The following is a 21,037-nucleotide window of genomic DNA, read 5'->3' as shown; positions in this document are numbered from 1 at the left end:
CAACTAAGAGTGACATTTTTGAGGAACTGCAGCCTAGAGAGGAACATCCTGGGAGAAAGCCATTTTGAAACCAGAACTTTGGAGCAGACGCCAACCATGTGCCTTCCCAGCTAACAGAGGTTTTCTGGACACCACTGGGCATCCTCCAGTGAAGGTACCTGATTGCTGATGTGTTACCTGGACACTTTATGGCCTTAAGTCTGTAACTGTGTAACCAAATAAACCCCCTTTTATAAAAGCCAGTCCATCTCTGGTGTTTTGCATTCCGGCAGCATTAGCAAACTAGAACAGTGTCTCTCAACCACTTGGCTACAGCCACCATAAACTTGAGATAAGGAGAGCATTAGGGCCCAGCCCTACTTCTTCAGTGTGGCAAAGACTTTCTACATTATTCCTAAACTTTAATATCCTCCCAAGTGTGCTAATCTGTCACCCCATGATGCCTTCCACTGTCACAGAGATAGCCCTGCACATTGGGGAGGAACAAAAAGGACTGATTTTCTTAGCTGGTAGATATGGAAGGGTGAGGAAGACTTATCAAACTTTAGAGGCCAATAGGATTGAGCAGCTTCACTTTCCAGCTCTTATGTGACCAAAAGTTCAAACATAATCCCAATTCCATGGTTGTCTGTGTGTGTGTGAGACTCTGCCCCAAGAATGATTTTGACACTCAGTTTCCTGACTTCTTCCATCACAGTACCTTGTTCTTTGCTGTTGGGGACTGAATCATGTATAATTGTCAGCAACTATTATTCTTGTAATTATGAGAATGTTGGTAGAAGGAAAAAGGTCCCACAATGATGACTGTGTAGTTTGTAAAGTCTCTGTAAGGAGAAACTCTCCTAGACTAGTGGATTTGGGTGTAGCCTCTCTGCTGTCCATTCTAAATCTGATCACCTATCTTCAGTTCCCCACCCACCTCACTCTTGTCCAAATTACAAGCTCAGTCTCAACCCAAACTATGTCTAGACTCAGCTGTGAGAGCATCCCCTAGGCTCTGGCCTATTTCTCACACCCATATTCTCCATACATTAACTGGAGGCTGAGCTCAGTGCAGCTGCATATGGGTCTGCCTTTGAGCTGGTGTTGTGTGGGGGAGTCTTGGATAGAGACAGCCATGGTGGACTCTTCCCCGAAATCTCCATGAACCATTCAGACAAGGATACAATGGCCTTTCTTCAAGACATTTATGAAGAATGGGATGGGCATTTTTCCACGATCTTCTCCTTTCCCCCTTTGCTCAATCCAACTCTACGCCAAGGAATCTTAGGTCATTTAATCTCTTTCTTATAGGTTAGGAAAATTTATTTTCAAATCCTCACACTGAAGCTTCCATTTATCAGAAAGAGAATTTTAATTTTGGTTTAGATATACTGATCTCTGATTGTTAGTAAGGGTAGAGTATGTTCCCCAAAGACAAAGGATGATTCTAATGACTCAGGGATTGCAAGAGAAACAAAAGAAATGACAGTCCCCAGAATTCAGTCCTTCCCTTTCTTTCTGTGAAGAATCATTCACAAATGAGGTCTCTTCATACCCACATACACCATCGGCTTCATGACCCTGCTGTCTCTCTTTACTGGGGCAACCGTTAATGGCTGTAATTCAGTCCAAAATTATCCTCAGCCAATAACTGTTAGGCCCAGAATAGGACAATATTGAATGTCAACCCTGTCTCAGGTACTTTTCATACATTATATTACTTATCCTAATAGAGATTCCATAGATGATACAACCAAATTTAACAGAAGTTAAGTAAATTGCCTAAGTCACGTAACTAACTACTAAATGGAAAATCTGAAATTCAAACTCAAGTCTCTATAATTCTAAGAATTAAAATTCTTATTGTCTCCCAAATGTTGCCTAAGATGCAGAAAACAAGTGAGAGACAGAGACCCAGGCTGGCATTGAATTAAACAGTCTATGGTGTCCAGGACAGTTGCCAAATCTCGCTAACCTAACAGAAGGGAGAGGGTTTCCACTCTAGGCAAGCATTAGAAATCACAAGATACGATGAACACGGGGAGAGACAGGCACATAGAAAATGACATTTGTGCACATGCAGATGATGTACATGGAGAAACAAATGGGAGAAGTGTCAAATGGAGCAGAACAGAGAAGAGGACTAAAAAATGACTAAAAAAAATGATCACCACCATCTAGTACTGGCAGTAACAAACATGCTTAGAGTTACCAACTATTTATTCAAACACTTGTTTTGCTGTACTACTTCTCCCAACCCTCAAACCTAATTTCTGTAAAAGGACCTGTCAGGCTGTCTTTTTAAAAATAAATCTATTATCTCAGATCACTGTATTCTCCTAACTGTTTCAGATTTTTAGAAGAAGGGAGAAGGCTGGGCCTGTGATCCATTTAACCAGGCGGGAAGTCAATCTTTGCTTCTTTCTCCATCAAAATTCTCTCTACTGGAATAAAACAAAACCCTTCACAACCAAGCAGGATTTACTCCAGGTATACAGGGATGGCTTAATTCTTAGAAGATAATCTATTAATGGAATATAACATGTTAATAGGTCAAATAAGAAAACCTATATAATAAAATACAAATCCCTAGATTATTTAATAGTATTTGACATCTATTCTGGGTAAAAACACCTCTTCTGGGCAGAAAGTCTAAAAATAAAATGTAGAAAAATACTTTCATAGTTTTTAAAAACACAGAAAATGTTATTCTTTTTTAGATTAAAAGATTATTTGCCTAGAATGCACATGATGCTATAATAACACATGTTGTTGCAATATAAATATACCAAATCCATAGCTTTGTATAATGATCAGAAAGTGAGAAAAGCCTCTTATGATAGCAACACAGGGATTAGGTCTACTTATACATATACCTATTTTACTATTCAAAATCCCAATTTATTTACCAAAAAAAAAAAAAATCTACTAGCAGCACCGTAAAACAAGCTGATCAGAAAGGTTCAGGTGTTCCTGGAAGAAAGAAAGCAGTTGGGATGAGACAACATGAAAACTAGAGCAGAGAAAGTCAGAGCCCCAAACACCAAGGCCAAGAACTCTTTCTTCTTCATGCTGAAACTCCTGAGAATCTTAAGCTCAAAATCAACAAGTTCAGAGAGAAGGAACAGGTCTAGGCATAATGAGAGAATTGAAGAACTACTGGAAGAAGTAGGCCAGTGGGATCCTCCCTCATGGTATTCAGGAAAGGATGGCAGCTCAGCCTGAGGCCCCAAGGATCAAGGCCCAGGTTGCTTCTTTCAAGAGATGAACAATTTGCATTAGAAAGGCTCTGGCATGAGTGTGGGGCTATACAGAGAATGAGAATCAGTAATTTTGAACTTATACCACAGTGAGCTTTTACTTATAAGGCAAATAAGGGATGATGACTCAGTCACTTGTCTGCAGCATATGGGTGGAAATAGGTTCAGTCATGGGAGAGAATGCACTGGCAACAGAACAGTGCAGTGCTTCAGGTAGCCCACAACGAATAGGAGGGATGGGAAGTCCCCATCCCTGGAAGATCTGTGATCCACACAGCCAATCCCCCAAACTGCTAACTCCTTTTCTGGAACCCCCAGAAGCAGATGCCTATAAATAGAATCTGCTTCTATCTACAAGTAAACATGGATCCTTATCCTGCAGTTAAATCAGTGGGGAAAGGCCTTTTCAATAAATGTTGTTGGGACAATAAATGGCTTTGGGAAGTCCATAAGGTAAAAAGTATATCTAGGTTACCGCTAAACACCATTACAAAAACAAGTTCTAGTTACTTTAAGGAAGGAAGATTTAAAAGCCAAAACCCAAATCAAAACACATGAAAACTATAGTAAGTTCTGAAAACGTAGGGATGTATTTTTTATGATTTGTGGTTTGGGGTAAAGTTCCTATATAACACACAAAATCTAGAATCCATAAAGAAACTGATAATATTGACTACATAAAAATAAAAATAACCTATAGTAAGATGAGTAATTTAATGATAAATGTAGAAAAAAGGCAAGTGACAAACTGTAAAATATACATAATGATACAAAGGATTTAAAGCCATGGCATATAAGGAGTTCCTGCTAATCACTGATTAAAACACACACTACTGAAAAGAAAAACAAAAAGATTATAAAGTAAATATTTAATTCAAAGATTTAAAAATTGTCAAGAAATATAAGTAAATATGCTTAACTATTTTAGTCTGCCAGAATCTGCTATGACAAATATCACAAATTGTCTCACAGTCTGGAGGCCAGAACTCCAAAATCAAGGTATTGCCAGGTCATGCTTTCTCATGGAGTCTGTAGCATTCTGGTGATGGCTTGTGTTCTAGTTTTATGCATGTTCTAGTTTGCTAATGCTGCCATTATGCAAAATACCAGAAATGGATTGGCTTTTATAAAGGGGTTTATTTGGCTACAAAACTACAGTCTGAAGGCCACGAAAATTTCCGAATTAAGGTATCAACACAAGTATACCTTCACCAAAGGTGTTGCTCTTGGGGTGTTTTGTCGTCCTCAGCTTCTCCAGAGCAAACTCTGGACTATCACCTCCAAAGAGTCAGCAAAAGTCTGCTTTCAGTGACTGTCTCCAAAATGTTCCTCTCAGCTGCTCTCCAAAATGTCACTCTCAGCTGCTCTGAGGTCCTTCTGTTTGTAACTCTTTTATAGGACTCCAGTGATTAAATCAAGACCCATCCTGAATGGGCGGGGCCCACATCTCCATGGAAGTAATCCAATCAAACATTTCAGTCAACACTAATACGTCTGCCCCACAAGACTGCATTAAAGAACATGTTATTGTGGGTGACATAATACATCCAAACCGGCACATCTTGCCAGCCAGCAATTCTTAGGGTTCTTTGACTCATGAATGCATCTTTGCCTCCATCATATGGTGATCTCGCTCCTTCTCTGTCTTCTAATTGACTGCATCTAAATTTCCTCTGTTTATAAGAACTTCCATCTATTGGATTAAGGCCTACCCCAGTTTAGTTTAGTCTCATCCAAAATAGGATCTTTGAAGATCCTATTTACAAAAGAGTTCACACCCACAAGGACAAGGGCTTAGGACTTAAACATATTTTTAGGAGGGTTTATCTTTATGGTTCAATCTACCAAATTAACCTATTACTAATCAATGAAATAAAATTAAGAAACAAGATATCATTGCATTCATCAGATTGGCAACTTTCAATAGATAACAACCTTTAGTGCTGACCAGCAATGGGGAAGGGGGTGATAAGGACTCTGATGTACCACTAATGAGACTGTAAATGTTTCTGATAGGTTGTCAGTGTTCTAGTTTGCCAATGCTGCCTTTTCACAAAACACCAGAAATGGATCGGCTTTTATAAAAGGGGGTTTATTTGGTTACTGTATTAGTTAGGGTTCTCTAGGGAAACAGAATCAATGAGAGGTGTCTCTGATTATCAAATTGTAAAAGTGACTCATGCAACTGTGGGTAGGCATGAGTCCAAATTCTGTAGAGCCGTTGTTCTAGTTTGCTAATGCTGCAGAATGCAAAACACCAGAGATGGATAGGCTTTTATAAAACAGGGGTTTATTTTGCTACATAGTCACAGTCTTAAGGCCACAAAGCATCCAAAGTAACACACCAGCAATCGGGTACCTTCACCAGAGGATGGCCAATGGCGTCCGGAAAACCTCTGCTAGCTAGGAAGGCACGTGGCTGACATCTGCTCCAAAGTTCAGGTTTCGAAATGGCTTTCTCCCAGGACGTTCCTCTCTAGCAAGCTTGCTCCTCTCCAAAACATCACTCACAGCTGCACTGAGTTTTCTCTCTCTCAGTCAGTTCATTTATATGGCTCCACTGATCAAGGCCCACCCCGAATGGGCGGGGCCACACCTCCATGGGAACATCTCATCAAAATTATTACCCACAGCTGAGTGGGGCACATTCCAAGCAAATCTAACCAGCACCAAAAACGTCTGTCCAACAGGACCACAAAGATAATGGCATTTGGGGGACACAATACATTCAAACCAGCACAGCCGCGGACAAACTGTCAACTCCAAGGAAGATGTCCGATGAACTCCTCAGGAAACGAACCGGCAACTTCGACGAACTCCTCAAGCAATTTGAACTGGGATCTTGAACGAACGTGTTCGATTAACTCCTCAGGAAACGAACCAGCAAGTTCGACAAACTCCTCAGGAAATGCTTCACTGGGCAGCTGAAGAAGAAGTGAAGCTCCTCCATCTGTCTTGCTTATAAGTCTTCAACTGATTAATTGGATCAAATCCAGCCAATTGCATTCTCTCATTGTGGAAGGCACGCCCTATGATGAGTCATCAGTCACAGCTGCAGTCAATTGACTGATGATCCAATAAACCAGCCTGTTGGTTTATCAACCAGCCTCAAATGTCCTCACAGCAATAGTTAGGCCAGGGTTTGCTTGACCAGACAGCTGGGTCACCTGGCCAAGTTGACACATGAACCTAACCGTCACAGTCCACCCCTTGTCAACTTGGCAGTTATACACATCACCTAAAACCACACCTTCAAAATGAACATTACAACTTATGCCATATGATAAGGGGATAAGACAGAGAAGAAAGCAAAGATATTTGCTTTACAGACAAATACAAACATAATCATAACAAAATGAGGAGGAAATATTCATGTCATCATAGTCCTTATTTCTGTAACTGGTCATGTGGCCATAGTTCATATTTATCACTACCTTCTTCCACTACCCATTCCATGTTCCCTTTACCCTCAGCAAGCACTTCAGCTGGCCGTGGTTCTTTGCCTGGTGGGGTGACCCAAACCTTCATTCCTGAAGTTTCTTGGCCATTGGTAGTCCTGCCTGGATTGGGTTGTTGCAGTTTTCCATTGACTTGAATCACAGGGCATGGTAGTACTAAGAGACGCCCTAGGGGATCTCCTGTATTCCAGGAAAACTCTTCTTTACTTCCATTGTGTAGTTGCAGTGCTATTTCCCCTTGATAGTCAGGATCAATCACCCCAGCCAGCACAGTAATCCCCTTCCTTGCCTGTTGATTCAGAGGCATAAGAAGCCCAAAGTGGCCAGGTGGCAGTCTTAACTTCCAGTTCAATGGGATTATTGTTGTGTTTCCTGGTGGAAGCACTCCTCCTTTTGGAACTAAGACCTGTAGACCAGCAGAGCTTAAGCTTGCAGGGACAGGAAGCAAAAATTTACCTAGTGGATCACCAGGAGTGATAGTGAGTGGTGCCACTCCTGTTTCCACCCCTTGATTCCTGGACCCATGAATCCTGGCTATGGGAGAAACAGCACCATAGAGTGGACACTGATTCAGAGCATACACAGCCTCCTGGAGAACACTGCCCCAACCCTGCAAGGTTTTGCCACCTAGTTGGCACCGTAATTGAGTCTTCAACAGGCCATTCCACCGTTCTATCAACCCAGCTGCCTCTGGATGATGGGGAACATGGTAAGACCACAGAATTCCATAAGCATGTGCCCATTCCCTCACTTCATTTGCTGTGAAGTGGGTTCCTTGGTCCGAAGCAATGCTGTGTGGAATACCATGACAGTGGATAAGGCATTCTGTAAGTCCATGGATCGTCGTTTTGGCAGAAGCATGTCGTGCAGGGAAGGCAAACCCATATCTGGAGTATGTGTCTATTCCAGTAAGAACAAATCGCTGCCCCTTCCATGATGGAAGTGATCCAATGTAATCAACCTGCCACCAGGTAGCAGGCTGATCACCCCGAGGAATGGTGCCATATCGGGGACTGAGTGTGGGTCTCTGCTGCTGGCAGACTGGACACTCAGCAATGGCTGTGGCCAGGTCAGCCTTGGTGAGTGGAAGTCCATGTTGCTAAGCCCATGCATAAGCTCCATCCCTACCACCATGACCACTTTGTTCATGAGCCCATTGGGCAATGACAGGAGTTGCTGGGGAAAGAGGCTGATTGGTATCCACCAAAAGAATCATTTTATCCACTTGGTTATTGAAACCTTTTTCTGCTGAAGTCACCCTCTGGTGAGCATTCATATGGGACACAAATATCTTCATGTTTTTTGCCCACTCAGAAAGGTCTATCCACATACCCCTTCCCCAGACTTCTTTGTCACCAATCTTCCAATCATGTTCCTTCCATGTCCCTGACCATCCAGCCAAACCATTAGCAACAGCCCAGGAATCAGTATGTAGACGCACCTCTGGCCAGTTCTCCTTCCAAGCAAAGTGAACAACCAGGTGCACTGCTCGAAGTTCTGCCCACTGGGAGGATTTCCCCTCACCACTGTCCTTCAGGTACATCCCAGAAAGGGGCTGCAGTGCTGCAGCTGTCCACTTTTGGGTGGTGCCTGCATATCGTGCAGAACCATCTGTAAACCAGGCCCTAGTCTTCTCTTCCTCAGTCAACTGACTGTAAGGAACTGCCCAAGATGCCATAGCTATGGGCTGGGAAAGAGAAGGTAAGGTGGAAGGAGTGGGGGCCATGAGCAGTTGGGCCACTTCCTCATGTAACTTACTTGTACCTTCAGGACCCGCTCGAGCTCTATCTCGTATATACCATTTCCATTTTATGATGGAGTGCTGCTGTGCATGCCCAACTTTATGGCTTGGTGGGTCAGACAACACCCAGCTCATGATAGGTAACTGAGATCTCATGGTAACTTGGTGGCCCATGGTTAAGCGTTCTGTCTCTACTAAGGCCCAGTAGCAGGCCAACAGCTGTTTCTCAAATGGAGAGTAGTTATCTGCAGAGGATGGTAAAGCTTTACTCCAAAATCCTAAGGGCCTGCGTTGTGATTCTCCTATAGGAGCCTGCCAAAGGCTCCAAACAGAATCTCTATTTGCCAGTGACACTTCCAGCAGCACTGGGTCAGCTGGATCATATGGTCCAAGTGGCAGAGCAGCCTGGACCTGTCGCAGAGCCTCATCTTGTTCCGGTCCCCACTCAAAACTAGCAGGTTTTCTAGTCACTCGGTAAATGGGCTGGAGTAGCACACCTAAATGAGGAATACGTTGTCTCCAAAACCCAAAGAGGCCAACTAAGCGTTGTGCCTCTTTTTTGGTTGTAGGAGGGGCCAGATGCAACAGCTTATCCTTCACCTCAGAAGGAATATCTCGACAGGCCCCACACCACTGGACACCTAGAAATTTTACTGAGGTGGAAGGCCCCTGTATTTTTGTTGGATTTATCTCCCATCCTCTGCCACGCAAATACCTTACCAACAAATCTAGAGTAGTTGCTACTTCTTGCTCACTAGGTCCAACCAACATGATATCATCAATATAATGAACCAGTGTGATGTCTTGTGAGAGGAGGAAATGATCAAGACTCCTGCGGACAATATTATGACATAGGGCTGGAGAGCTGATACAACCCTGAGGTAGCACAGTGAATGTAAACTGCTGGCCTTGCCAGCTGAATGCAAACTGTTTCTGGTGGTCCTTGCTGACAGCAATTGAGAAAAAAGCATTTGCCAGATCAATAGCTGCATACCAGGTACCAGGGGATGTGTTGATTTGCTCAAGCAATGATACCACATCTGGAACAGCAGCTGCAATTGGAGTCACCACCTGGTTAAGCTTACGATAATCCACAGTCATCCTCCAAGACCCATCTGTTTTCTGCACAGGCCAAATAGGAGAGTTGAATGGGGATGTGGTGGGAATCACCACCCCTGCATCCTTCAAGTCCTTACGAGTGGCATTAATCTCTGTAATCCCTCCAGGAATCCGGTATTGCTTCTGGTTCACTATTTTGCTAGGCAGGGGCAGTTCTAGTGGCTTCCACTTGGCCTTTCCCACCATAATAGCTCTCACTCCAGGAGTCAGGGAACCAATGTGAGGATTCTGCCTGTTGCTGAGTATGTCTATTCCAATTAGGCATTCTGGCACTGGGGAAATAACCACAGAATGGGTCCGGGGACACACTGGACCCACTGTGAGACGGACCTGAGCTAAAACTCCATCAATCACCTGACCTCCATAAGCCCCAATTCTGATTGGTGGACCAGAGTGACATTTTGGGTCTCCGGGAATTAATGTCACTTCTGAACCAGTGTCTAATAATCCACGAAATATCTGATCATTTCCTTTTCCCCAATGCACAGTCACCCTGGTAAAAGGCTGTAGGTCCCCCTGGGGAAGGCTGGGAGGAAGGTTAACAGTATAAATTTTTGGCAGTGTAACAGGGTCCTTCCCCAAGGGTACCTGGCCTTCCCTTCATTCAAGGGGCTCTGGATCTGTAAACTGTCTCAAGTCTGGGAATTGATCAAGGGGCTGTGACTCTCTGTTTTTGTAATTCAAGGGAGACTTTTGTTCACGTGACCTAGAATTCTTCTGCCTATATAGTTCAAACAAGAATTTAGTTGATTGTCTATCTAGTTTACTACTTGGTACTCCATGATCCACTAGCCAACGCCATAAGTCTCTGCGAGTCATATTATTTTGATTGCTGCTGTGAGCCTGTTTTCCATTATGGTAGCCATGCCCACCTTGTCTGTGGTGATTAACTGCAATAATATCTGACCTACAGAGAAAGGCAACTACAGAGCTCTTCAGGGATGATGGAGCTAGTCTCACAAATTTATTCCTTACAGTTCTGGTAAAAGGTGTGTCCTCTGGACAATCCAGGGCTGTGTGAGCAGGTCTTCCGTGATAAATCCACTCTAACATTCCAATCTCTCTAAGCCTTTGAATCCCCTCCACCACACTGTACCAGTGCAGTTCTGGCATTTCAACCTCTGGTAATGCCAGCCACCTTTTGATCCATGTTTCAGCCAACCACCCAAACAAACTGTTAACACCCTTTCTAACCCCTCGAGCTACAACACTGAATGCAGAATCTCTGCTTAGTGGGCCCATATCAGTAAATTCAGCCTGATCTAACCTTATATCCCTTCCACCATTATCCCACAGTCTTAATATCCATTCCCACACATATTCCCCTGGTTTCTGTCTGTATAAGTTGGAAAACTCATACAGTTCTTTTGGAGTATAGCGTACTTCCTCATGGGTCACACTTTGTACCTCATCCTTTGGGGCTTGTTGGGACTTGAGCCTAGTTATAAGTCTTGAAGCAAAAACTGGTGATGGGGGTGGGTCATGAAAAGAGTTAGAATTATCTCTCAAGCCATTCACCTCAGGACATTCTGTTGCATTTTCATCTCTTAAAACAGGATTAATCTCTCCAGACAAAGGAGTGAGGGCTGCTTCCTCAGGGGAGGTGATTACAGGATTAGCAGGCACTGAAGGGTTAATCTCCTTAGGTGGGGGTTGGGTGGCAGGCTCCTTAGGGCAGACTTGAGGTAGGGAAGCTGTTTCCTCAGGACAGCCCTCTACAGGTAAATCTAACAATGACCCAGCAGAATCCAGGGTTCCAATGTCCTCACTGCCATTATTATCAATCCATATGTCCCCATCCCAAGTTTCCAGATCCCATTCTTTTCCAATCAATGCCTTTACTTTAACAGCAGACACCCTGAGAGGTTGAAATTTTAGTTTACTTTGTAAATTTGCTACTCGCACAATGAGAGACTGCGTCTGGTTTTCAGAAACTTCCAGTCTGCGGGCACAGGAAATAAGATTTTCTTTCAGGGCACACATGGAAACCTTTACATCTGTCATACGGCATTTAAGTTTTGAATTTGAAGCCTTTAGCTCATCCCTTTTTCTTACAACTGTATCCAAAGTATCTAAGAGCAGCTAGCCAACATCATTATACCTCTTAATACTGCAAAACTCCGTGACAGTGTCGAAAACACCGTCACCCAGAGCCTTGCTTCGTACTAGAGTATGATTAGGAGAATCAAATGGTGCTATTTTGCATATTTCCTTTGCCAACTCATGCCATTGACTGTCAGTGCCCTCTTGATTACTGGAAATAGAGTCATTAGTGCCTCTGAATCTAATCAGAATAGAAAACAAATTGTAAAAGCCCATTTTAAGATTCTGTTTCTCAAGAACCCCACTTCCGGTACCAAGTTGTATTAGTTAGGGTTCTCTAGGGAAACAGAATCAATGAGAGATGTCTCTGATTATCAAATTGTAAAAGTGACTCATGCAACTGTGGGTATGCACGAGTCCAAATTCTGTAGAGCCGTCAACAAACTGTCAACTCCAAGGAGGATGTCCGATGAACTCCTCAGGAAATGAACCAGCAACTTCGACGAACTCCTCAGGCAATGAACTGGGATCTTCCAATGAACGTGTTCGATGAACTCCTCAGGAAATGAACCAGCAACTTCGACGAACTCCTCAGGAAATGCTTCATTGGGCAGCCGAATAAGAAGTGAAGTCCTCTATCTGTCTTGCTTATAAGTCTTCAACTGATTAATTGGATCAAATCCAGCCAACTGCATTCTCTCATTGTGGAAGGCACGCCCTTTGATGAGTCATCAGTCACAGCTGCAGTCAATTGACTGATGATCCAATAAACCAGCCTGTTGGTTTATCAACCAGCCTCAAACATCCTCACAGCAATTGGTAGGCCAGGGTTTGCTTGACCAGACAGCTGGGTCACCTGGCCAAGTTGACACATGAACCTAACCATCACAGTTACATAGTTACAGTCTTAAGGCCATAAAGTGTCCAAGGTAACACATCAACAATTGGATACCTTCACTGGAGGATGGCCAATGGCATCCAGAAAACCTCTGTTAGCTGGGAAGGCATGTGGCTGGTGTTTGCTCCAAGTTCTGGTTTCAAAATGGCTTTCTCCCAGGATGTTCCTCTCTAGGCCACAGCATCTCTTCAAAATGTCACTCTCAGTTGCTCTTGGGGCATTTGCCCTCTCTTAGCTTCTCTGGAGCAAGAGTCTGCTTTCAACGGCAGTCTTCAAACTGTCTCTCATCTGAAGCTGTTCCCTCAGCTTCCATGCATTCTTCAAACTGTCCCTCTTGGCTGTAGCAAGCTAGCTCCTTCTGTCTGAGCTTATATAGTGCTCTAGTGAACTATTCAAGGCCCATGCTGAATGGGTGGTGCCACACCTCCATGGAAACGATCCAGAGTTATCACCCACAGCTGGGTGGGGCACATTTCCATGGAAACAACCTAATCCAAACATTTCAACTTAATCCCCACTAATATGTCTACCCCCACAAGACCGCATCAAGGAACATGGATTTCTCTGGGGGACATAGTATATATAAACCAACACAGTCAGTAACTATAATTATTCAAATGGGTGTCCTTGTCCCCAGAACCTCAGAATATCACCTTATTTGGATATAGAGTCATTAGAAATAAAATTAGGGAAGTTAAAAAGAAGTCATACTGGAGTAGGGAAGGCCCTTAATCCAGTACGATGGATGGCACTATAAGAGGAGGAAATTTGGACTCAGTCAGATAGAGGTGAGAATGTCAGGTGATGACTGAGGCAGAAAATACCATGGCTTGCTGGCAAGCCACTGCCCAAAAGCATGGCCACATCAACACCTTGATTTCAGACATTTAGTCTCCAGAACTGTGAGACAATAAATTTCTGTTGTTTTAAGTTACCCTCTTTGTTGCAACCCTGTGAAAATAAGACAATGGGCAAATCCTGTGCCCGGAAATTCCACTTATAGAAAGTTAACCTACAGAAACACTGGGGTACAGAGATGTATGTGTGAAGATGTCACAGACAAAACTGAAAACAATGTACATGTCCAATAAGGGGGATTAGTCTCTCAACTATGGTATCTCAACTATGGAATACCATGCAGCCTTTAAAGGACCGAGAAAACATATATGGCACGCAACAAATTATCTCAAGACAGATATGTGAGAAAACCAATTTATAGAACAGTAGATATAATTTGATCACATTTAGAGTAAAATAAAAACTAAATAAAACTGTGTGTGTGTGTATTCTGTTTGCAAATGACTCTGGAAGGACATGTACCATGCTGGTAGAGGTGGACTCCCTTATAAAGGGGAGTGGGACTGGTTGAGGGGAATGAAAAGGGTCTTGCATGTTTTATTCTGTATACTTCTGTACCATTTGATTTTTTGAAAAACAAGCTTACATTTACATATACATACATTTACATCACACTTTTATAATGACCAATCAATATACCACATGGAATATAGAAGAACTAGGAGGCCTGCTATATAGTAGTTCAAGAAATTTAGTCGTAAGAATGTGTAAATGAATACCCATGATTACTGAATCAGACATATTTTATGTACCACTTTAGATCCTCTTGGCATCACCTGTGTCTTGGGCCGGTTGCTGCAGTAGACAACGGCTCTAACTAGCTTTATGGAGGGGCAACCTGACAGCACCTTCACTCCCACCTGTAGTGTAAACCTTCTGCCTTCCACCCTAGGGCTTCCCTTTTGAGGCTGCTGCTGGAGTGCTCTTGGTCCTCTTACATTAGCAACCTGGGAATACAGGGGATCTCACCCTATGGGGCAAACCTTTGACAACTGGGAGACAGAGCCAGTGGGTAAATTCTTTGCTGTATCTTCCATGGCTTGTCCTGAGATGCAATCTATATGGCTCACTGGAGACTGAGTCTGTGGGACTGAGCACTTAGGGAGAGCTAGGTTGTAAGGTAGAGCCTTGTGCTGGTTCTCCCTACTTCCTTGCTTTGTCCCATTTACCTGCTCCCTGGGATTTTGCTCCCTATTCAAGGAAGAACACACAAGCCCTCTGCCCCAGGCTCTGGTTTCTGAACAATTTGGGCTAAAACCCTAATCTTAGTCCCAGAAGTATCTTAAGCTTCTACAGATACTTCAGATCCTAACTTCCTTCCTTCCTTGCCACCTCAGGTATGAAGGGTCTTGCTTCCTGAACACACAGTGTGGTGGAGTGGTAACAGTCCTGAACTTAATTAGAAGCTCTGGGTTCTAATCGTAAGTTTTGTCAATTGTTAGCTGTGTGACTGGCCAAGAGGTTCAAACTTGAATTAATTCTTAACTATAAAATGCAGATGATGTAATGTATCTTACAGGGATAGCATAAAGGGAGACATGGAGGAAAAGGCATTGTTATGACATGAAAATCATTTCATGTCATACTAATTATGATTACTAATTATAGTATTACTAATTAGAGGTATGAGTAGTAAAAATAATAGGGTATTTGAACTTTTAGAAGATGCTTTAAATCCAAGCTCATTTAATCCAATTTTTTAGAATGTTACATTGTTTCCTTCCTCTTTTTTGCCCTTTATGTCTTTCTCTCTACCTTTCCCTCAGTTGCCTTGTCTTTATCATCCCATAAATAGTTTTGCTGAGCTGACAGGAATGAGTTCAGACTCACATTTCATCTTCATGTGGGCAGTCTTGATAAAACTTTTCCACAGAAGAATTGTCTGTGTAGTAAAACAGGGCCAGGCTGATCAGGTTTGGTTTCATGAGCACAGAGAACAGCTTTTTCCAGGTATCAGCATCCAGTTCAACCTACAATGATGTGCAGGAGAGAGGGACAAAAGACCTGTACCATTAGAATAAATAACACATGGACCTCAAAATAAACCTTCTCCTATATTGTGAGAGGAAGCAGAAATCGGTGGAACAGCCAAGGAAAAGAATTTCTCCAATTCAATCAAATTATAAAATGTCCATGCCCTTGGGTCCATCAATACACTTCTAAGACTTTATTTTACGGATGCTCCCCACTGGAGCATAGACTGAGCCCTTATTTATCATTGTATTTCCATCACCTGCCCAGTGTCTGACAAAAGAACGTAGACAAATAGTAATTAATTAAATCTGTAAATGAAACAATATATAGATACCTTAAGAGGAAATGAATAACCAAGGTGTTAGAGGGAGCACATGGAAAGGGCTACTTAGCACTCTTCTCTGCAGGTGTCACTGCTCCACCGCCGCTCTCTTCCCTCCCCTCCCAAACTCCCATCTCCAAAAAAACCCCAAAGCAGGGAAAACAGGATCGGATTTTCCGGGCTTCGGCATAAGCGGGGTATTATGTTCCTTCTAACTGCTAATCGCCAAATTCAATATTCTTTTCGGGTCCTCTTATTACTCCACAAGACAACCTAGTGCAGCTCCAACCCAAATGACCACTCAGCTCTTCCGGAGACTCTCTTTCCTGGGTCTCCGGGACAAATCTTCCGGTTCTCCTCTTAACCCTCTGTTTCTTCTTCTTGCCCCTCAGTCCCGGGCTGCTTACCGCGGTCCCAGGTCCCGCGCTTCCTCTCTCCTCCGCCCGCGGCGGTCCGCGGTTCCCGCCAACCTCACCCGCCTTCCGGCAACTTCCGCTTTCCCTTTCTATTTTGGCCCGCTAAGGGGGCGGGGCAGCTGAGGGCCAGGGCGGAGCCTCGAGGACGCCCGGGTTTTTCCTTAGACTCTCCCAGGGGCCTGGCCCGACAAGATGGGTCTCTCCCTAAACATCCCCGGGCGTCCGTGGCCACCTCAGGGGCGGGGACAGACTAACAGGAGAACTGGCGCCAGAAACCGTGCCCGTCCGTTGATGAGGAGCGGAGAGAAGGTGCCAGCCGGAAATGCTGCCGGAAGGCAAAAGCACACTGTCAGTTGTCCGCGGCTGATGGGGTGGTAGGCGCTCTGAGGGAGGTGTTGCTGCTTCCGGAGTCCTGCTCCTGGCCCAGCTGGGTCCCGTCAGTGAGTCTACAGGAACAAGGACACGGTATTAGGGTTCACTGTGTTTTCAGAGTAGACCACGTATTCCTAACAGGGGCAATATTGCCCCCAAAGGGGTGAAAATTGGTTCCTGGGATGAAAAATATTACCATTTATATGTGTAAAGCATAGATGTACCTACACTTCATAACAGATATGCAGGATATCTGTAGTATTAAAGTTTCATGGTGGGGTAGTTGATTAGGAAAAAATGCCTAAGAAGTCTTCATAGGGGGACAATAATGGAAAAAAAAACAGTTGAGAAACCCTGGGCTAGACTGAGAAAAGAAGCAATAAGGCATGTACTGGTAAAATTTTTGAACTCGAAGGAGAAAGGAAATCATACAAACATCCACTTGAAAAGAACATGTTACATACAAAAGAACAAGAGTCACACTGGGATTACAGGGATAGCATAAAGGGAGACATGGAGGAAAAGGCATTGTTATGACATGAAAATCACTTTACAAATGTAATTATAGAGGTATGAGTAGTAAAAATAGGGTATTTGAACTTTTAGGACATGCTTTAAATTCAAGCTTTAAATTTCTCTAATGTGAAATCAAGTGAAATTGCAATTAAGGACTACTGAGAGAAAGGACTGTGCCCAATTAATCCTATATGGAGTCATAATGAGGCTGATCTGTCAGGATGAAAGACGTTTGAAGATATACAGAAATTCAGAGAGCATATCTCCCATGTTCTGCAGTGAGAAAAAAATACTTGAGGAAAGAATTTCCAAACAATAAGTGAGTCAGAACAATGCTGAATATGTGGCTAAGCGTATTGATTTGCATATAGGCACATTGTGATGATTTTCACCATTAGGATTTTGTTTGTGGTATTGTTATTTTGCCTCAAAATTTGGAAACTTGCAGTGTGTCACACTGAATGTTAAGTTCATGTATCAACATGTCTTGGCATGGTGTCCCATTTGTCCAAGCTAACACTAGTCTGACTGTTACTGTGAGGGTGTTTCTTGAATTTAAATCATTAGTCATTTGGTTGCCATCAATGACTGATTACATCTACATTCAATATAGGAAATTGCCTTTAGCAGTGAGAGAAGTTTCAAACAATCAGTTGAAGGCCTTTAAGGAACCGATGAGCTCAGCAGTCAGAGAAGAATTTCAATGTCTGCTTTGACCAGCCAGCCTGCCTGTCCTGGGAAATTCATGGAAACCTTCATCGGAGTTCCCAACAGCGCTGTGCCTGCCCTACGGAATTCAGACTTTCCAATCCTGTGGTCATGTGAGCCAATTCCTATAATTAATCTCATAATATTTACAAATATTGTAAATATAAATTTATCCTTATATCCCATTACAATAGAGTAAATGAGTTTTAGTATGCAATTTATTTGAAATACCTGTTAAAAAGAATATGAGATACTTTACATTATGTTAATTGATTTTTCAGTTGCTTTATTATTTTTTATTAGAGCAGTTGTAGGTTTACATGAAAATCATGTAGAAAGTAGAGTTCCCATATATCACCCCCATCTTGTCCACTCCCCACCCCGTTTTTCTTAACATTTTGCATTAGTGTGGTACCTTTGTTATAATTGATGTGTTAATATTATTTTTTAGTATATATGCTGCCAAAGTTAGCACTCGTTAATATTATTTTAATTATATGATTAACTGTAGTCCATGGTTTACATTAGGGTTTTCTTGTGTTACACGTTTCTATGTTATTTTTTAAAATTTGTGTAACATATATACAATATAAAATTTCTCATTTTAACCACTTTCAAAAATACAATTCAGAGGTTAAGTTAAATTCTCAATATTGTGCTACCATCACCACCATAATGAATTTTTAAAAAATCTAAATGCCCTTTAATTAACTAATTAAACAGATATTTACTGGATGACTTACTACTGGCTAGAATCTATGCTGGCTACCAGGAATCACTGTAAGTAAAAATAAATACTGTCCCTGCCCTCAGGAGATCTCATCCCAGTGAGGAAGAAAGATACAAATCATATATTACACAAATGAATACACTTTCATGAGTGCTTTGGGATTTTAAAGGAAAACTTGTTTCAGGCTGGCGAGTGAGCATCAGTGCTCCCCTGGAGGAAATGACTGCTAAGCTGTATCTGAAAGGTGAATAGATTATTTACAGTGTGCCTGTGGCTGGAGCACATGCAGAGAACTCTGAGGGGAGAGAACAGAACCCAGCCTGTGCAAAGCCGCTGAACCTGGACCAATAATGTAATCTTAAAACAACAAGGACTAAGGGACCCACAGAGTGTCTTGCTAAGAGGCAAGAGTAGGATTTTTGACTTTTTTTTTTTTTTTTTTCATTTTTAAAACAAAAGGCAGTCATCCAAGTTTTTCAGCAAGGGTGAATCCCGTTCAGGTTAGGTTTTTGAAAGTGTTTCTTTGCTCTGTAATTATAGAGTGGAATGAGCCAGAGTGTAAGCAGAGACTTGAGGGAGTATCAGGCATGGAAAGTTTGGGAGTAGAAGGTATCTCATTTAAGGGATCTAATTTTGAAGCATATTTACAATCTGTCCTGAGCTGTCCTGGTGTATTGCCTCTCTGTAGGGCTTAGGTGCTCAAAGGGTGGTGGTTTCAGCCTACTGCTTTGGCATCAGCTGGATGCAATTTGGAAATGCTCCCACCATGCACTAATGAGTCAGAATTTGCATGTTAAAAAGATCCTCAGGTTATTTGAATGCAGGCAATTTGGGGCAGGGCAAAGATTCTCAAATATGACTGAATATTAGAATTACCTGGGTAGTACCTTGTTCCCACCTGCAGCGACCAGAGTTCAATTGGTATGAATTTTGGCTCGGAGCTAACAAGTTTTAACAGCTCAGGTGCAGACTCTTATGTACAGTCAGGTTTCAGAAACCACTGCTGTGGGGCAGTTCTCAAACTTTGCTGTACATCAGAACACCTGTAGGGCTTTTTAAAACAGATTGCTGGGCTCCACCCGCAGTTTTTGATTCAATAGGTCTGTGGTAAGTTCTGAGATTTTGCATTCTTAGCAAGCCCAGTTGATAGGATGCTGCTGGTCTGGGGCCCACACTTTGAGAAGCAAAGCTTTAAACTGTTTACTGATTTAGAGATATTTGCAATATGAGATTGACCTTAATTAGGAGTGACATGGAAAAATACAATCTGTTGCTGTATAGATTAGATATTTCCCCCTTCACCTTTATGAAGTAATGTCACAACCCATCTTAGTTCTAGGACCAAGAACACGCCAGGCATGGAGTTTGATGTGAGTTTAATAGGACTTACCTACAGGAGATGATTTGTTTCACGGGAGAGGGCTGGAAAATATGGAAGTTAAGGCTCCATAAAAGCAGGGGGTGTCGGGTTGGTTTATAAGGGTTAGGACAAGGAGGGTGTGGACACAAGGTGTGGAGATTGTTATCAACAGTGATCAGGGGAGGGTAGTTTCGATGCTTTGTTAATAATACATTTTTTCCTCCCCTGGGGAGGTCTGATGATTTTTTTTTTAAATTCATTTTACTGAGATATATTCACATACCATGCAGTCATACGAAACTAAGTGTACATTCAATTGTTCACAGTACCATTACATAGTTGTGTATTCATCACCAAAATCAATCCCTGACACCTTCATTACCACACACACAAAAATAACAAGAATAAAAATTAGAGTGAAAAAGAGCAATTAAAGTAAAAAAGAACACTGGGTGCCTTTGTTTGTTTGTTTGTTTTCCTTCCCCCATTTTTCTACGCATCCATCCATAAACTAGACAAAGGGGAGTGTGGTCTATATGGCTTTTCCAATCACATTGTCACCCCTCATAAGCTACATTTTTGTACAATTGTCTTCAAGATTCATGGGTTCTGGGTTGTGGTTTGATCGTTTCAGGTATTTACTGCTAGCTACTCTAATTCACTAGAACCTAAAAAGGGTTGTCTGTATTGCCCATAAGAGTGCCCACCGGAGTGACCTCTCAGCTCCTTTTGGAATCTCTCTGCCACTGAAGCTTTTTCATTTCCTTGCACATCCCTCTTTTGGTCAAGAAGGTGTTCTCCATCCCATGATGCCAGGTCTAGATTCCTCCCCGGGAGTCATAATCCACGTTGCCAGGGAGATTCACTCCCCTGAGTATCAGATCCCATGTAGTGGGGGAGGGCAGTGATTTCACCTGCCAAGATGGCTTAGGTAGAGAGAGAGGGCCACATCTGAGCAACAAAGAGGCATTCGGGAGGAGGCTCTTAGGCACAATTATAGGGAGGCCTAGCCTCTCCTTTGCAGTCACAGTCTTCCCAAGGGCAAGTCCTGTGGTAGAGGGCTCAGCCCATCAAATCACCAGTCCCCTGTGTCTGTGAGCACATCAGCAACCATGGAGGTGGGGAAGCCCAATACCTCTGCATTCTCCATCAGCTCCTCAAGGGGGCTTTGCATATTTTTTTCATTGTTTTTTTTTCTTTCTTTTTTTTAAAAATCAAGTATATAAAAAAAAATACAATAAAAAAACATTTCAAACAAACCATAACAAGGGAGTAAGAAA

General features: G+C 42.6%; 1 protein-coding gene across 3 annotated transcripts in view; it reads right to left on the bottom strand.

Moving 5' to 3' along the window:
• LOC119537875 (olfactory receptor 52K1-like) overlaps positions 1–16,384 on the bottom strand; it is a 79,937-nt gene extending 63,553 nt beyond the window's left edge. For all 3 annotated transcript variants that reach the window (XR_005217475.1, XR_005217474.1, XM_037840472.1), the window contains exons 1-2: positions 16,063–16,384; positions 15,190–15,329 (exon numbers count right to left, since the gene is read on the bottom strand). The gene's annotated coding sequence lies outside the window, so the exon portion shown is untranslated. The remainder of the gene's footprint in view (positions 1–15,189; positions 15,330–16,062) is intronic.
• Positions 16,385–21,037: the final 4,653 nt, after the last annotated feature.

Source organism: Choloepus didactylus, chromosome 6, assembly GCF_015220235.1.
Source record: "Choloepus didactylus isolate mChoDid1 chromosome 6, mChoDid1.pri, whole genome shotgun sequence".
Classification (NCBI taxonomy): domain Eukaryota; kingdom Metazoa; phylum Chordata; class Mammalia; order Pilosa; family Megalonychidae; genus Choloepus; species Choloepus didactylus.
This window is presented reverse-complemented; position numbering and strand designations above follow the sequence as displayed.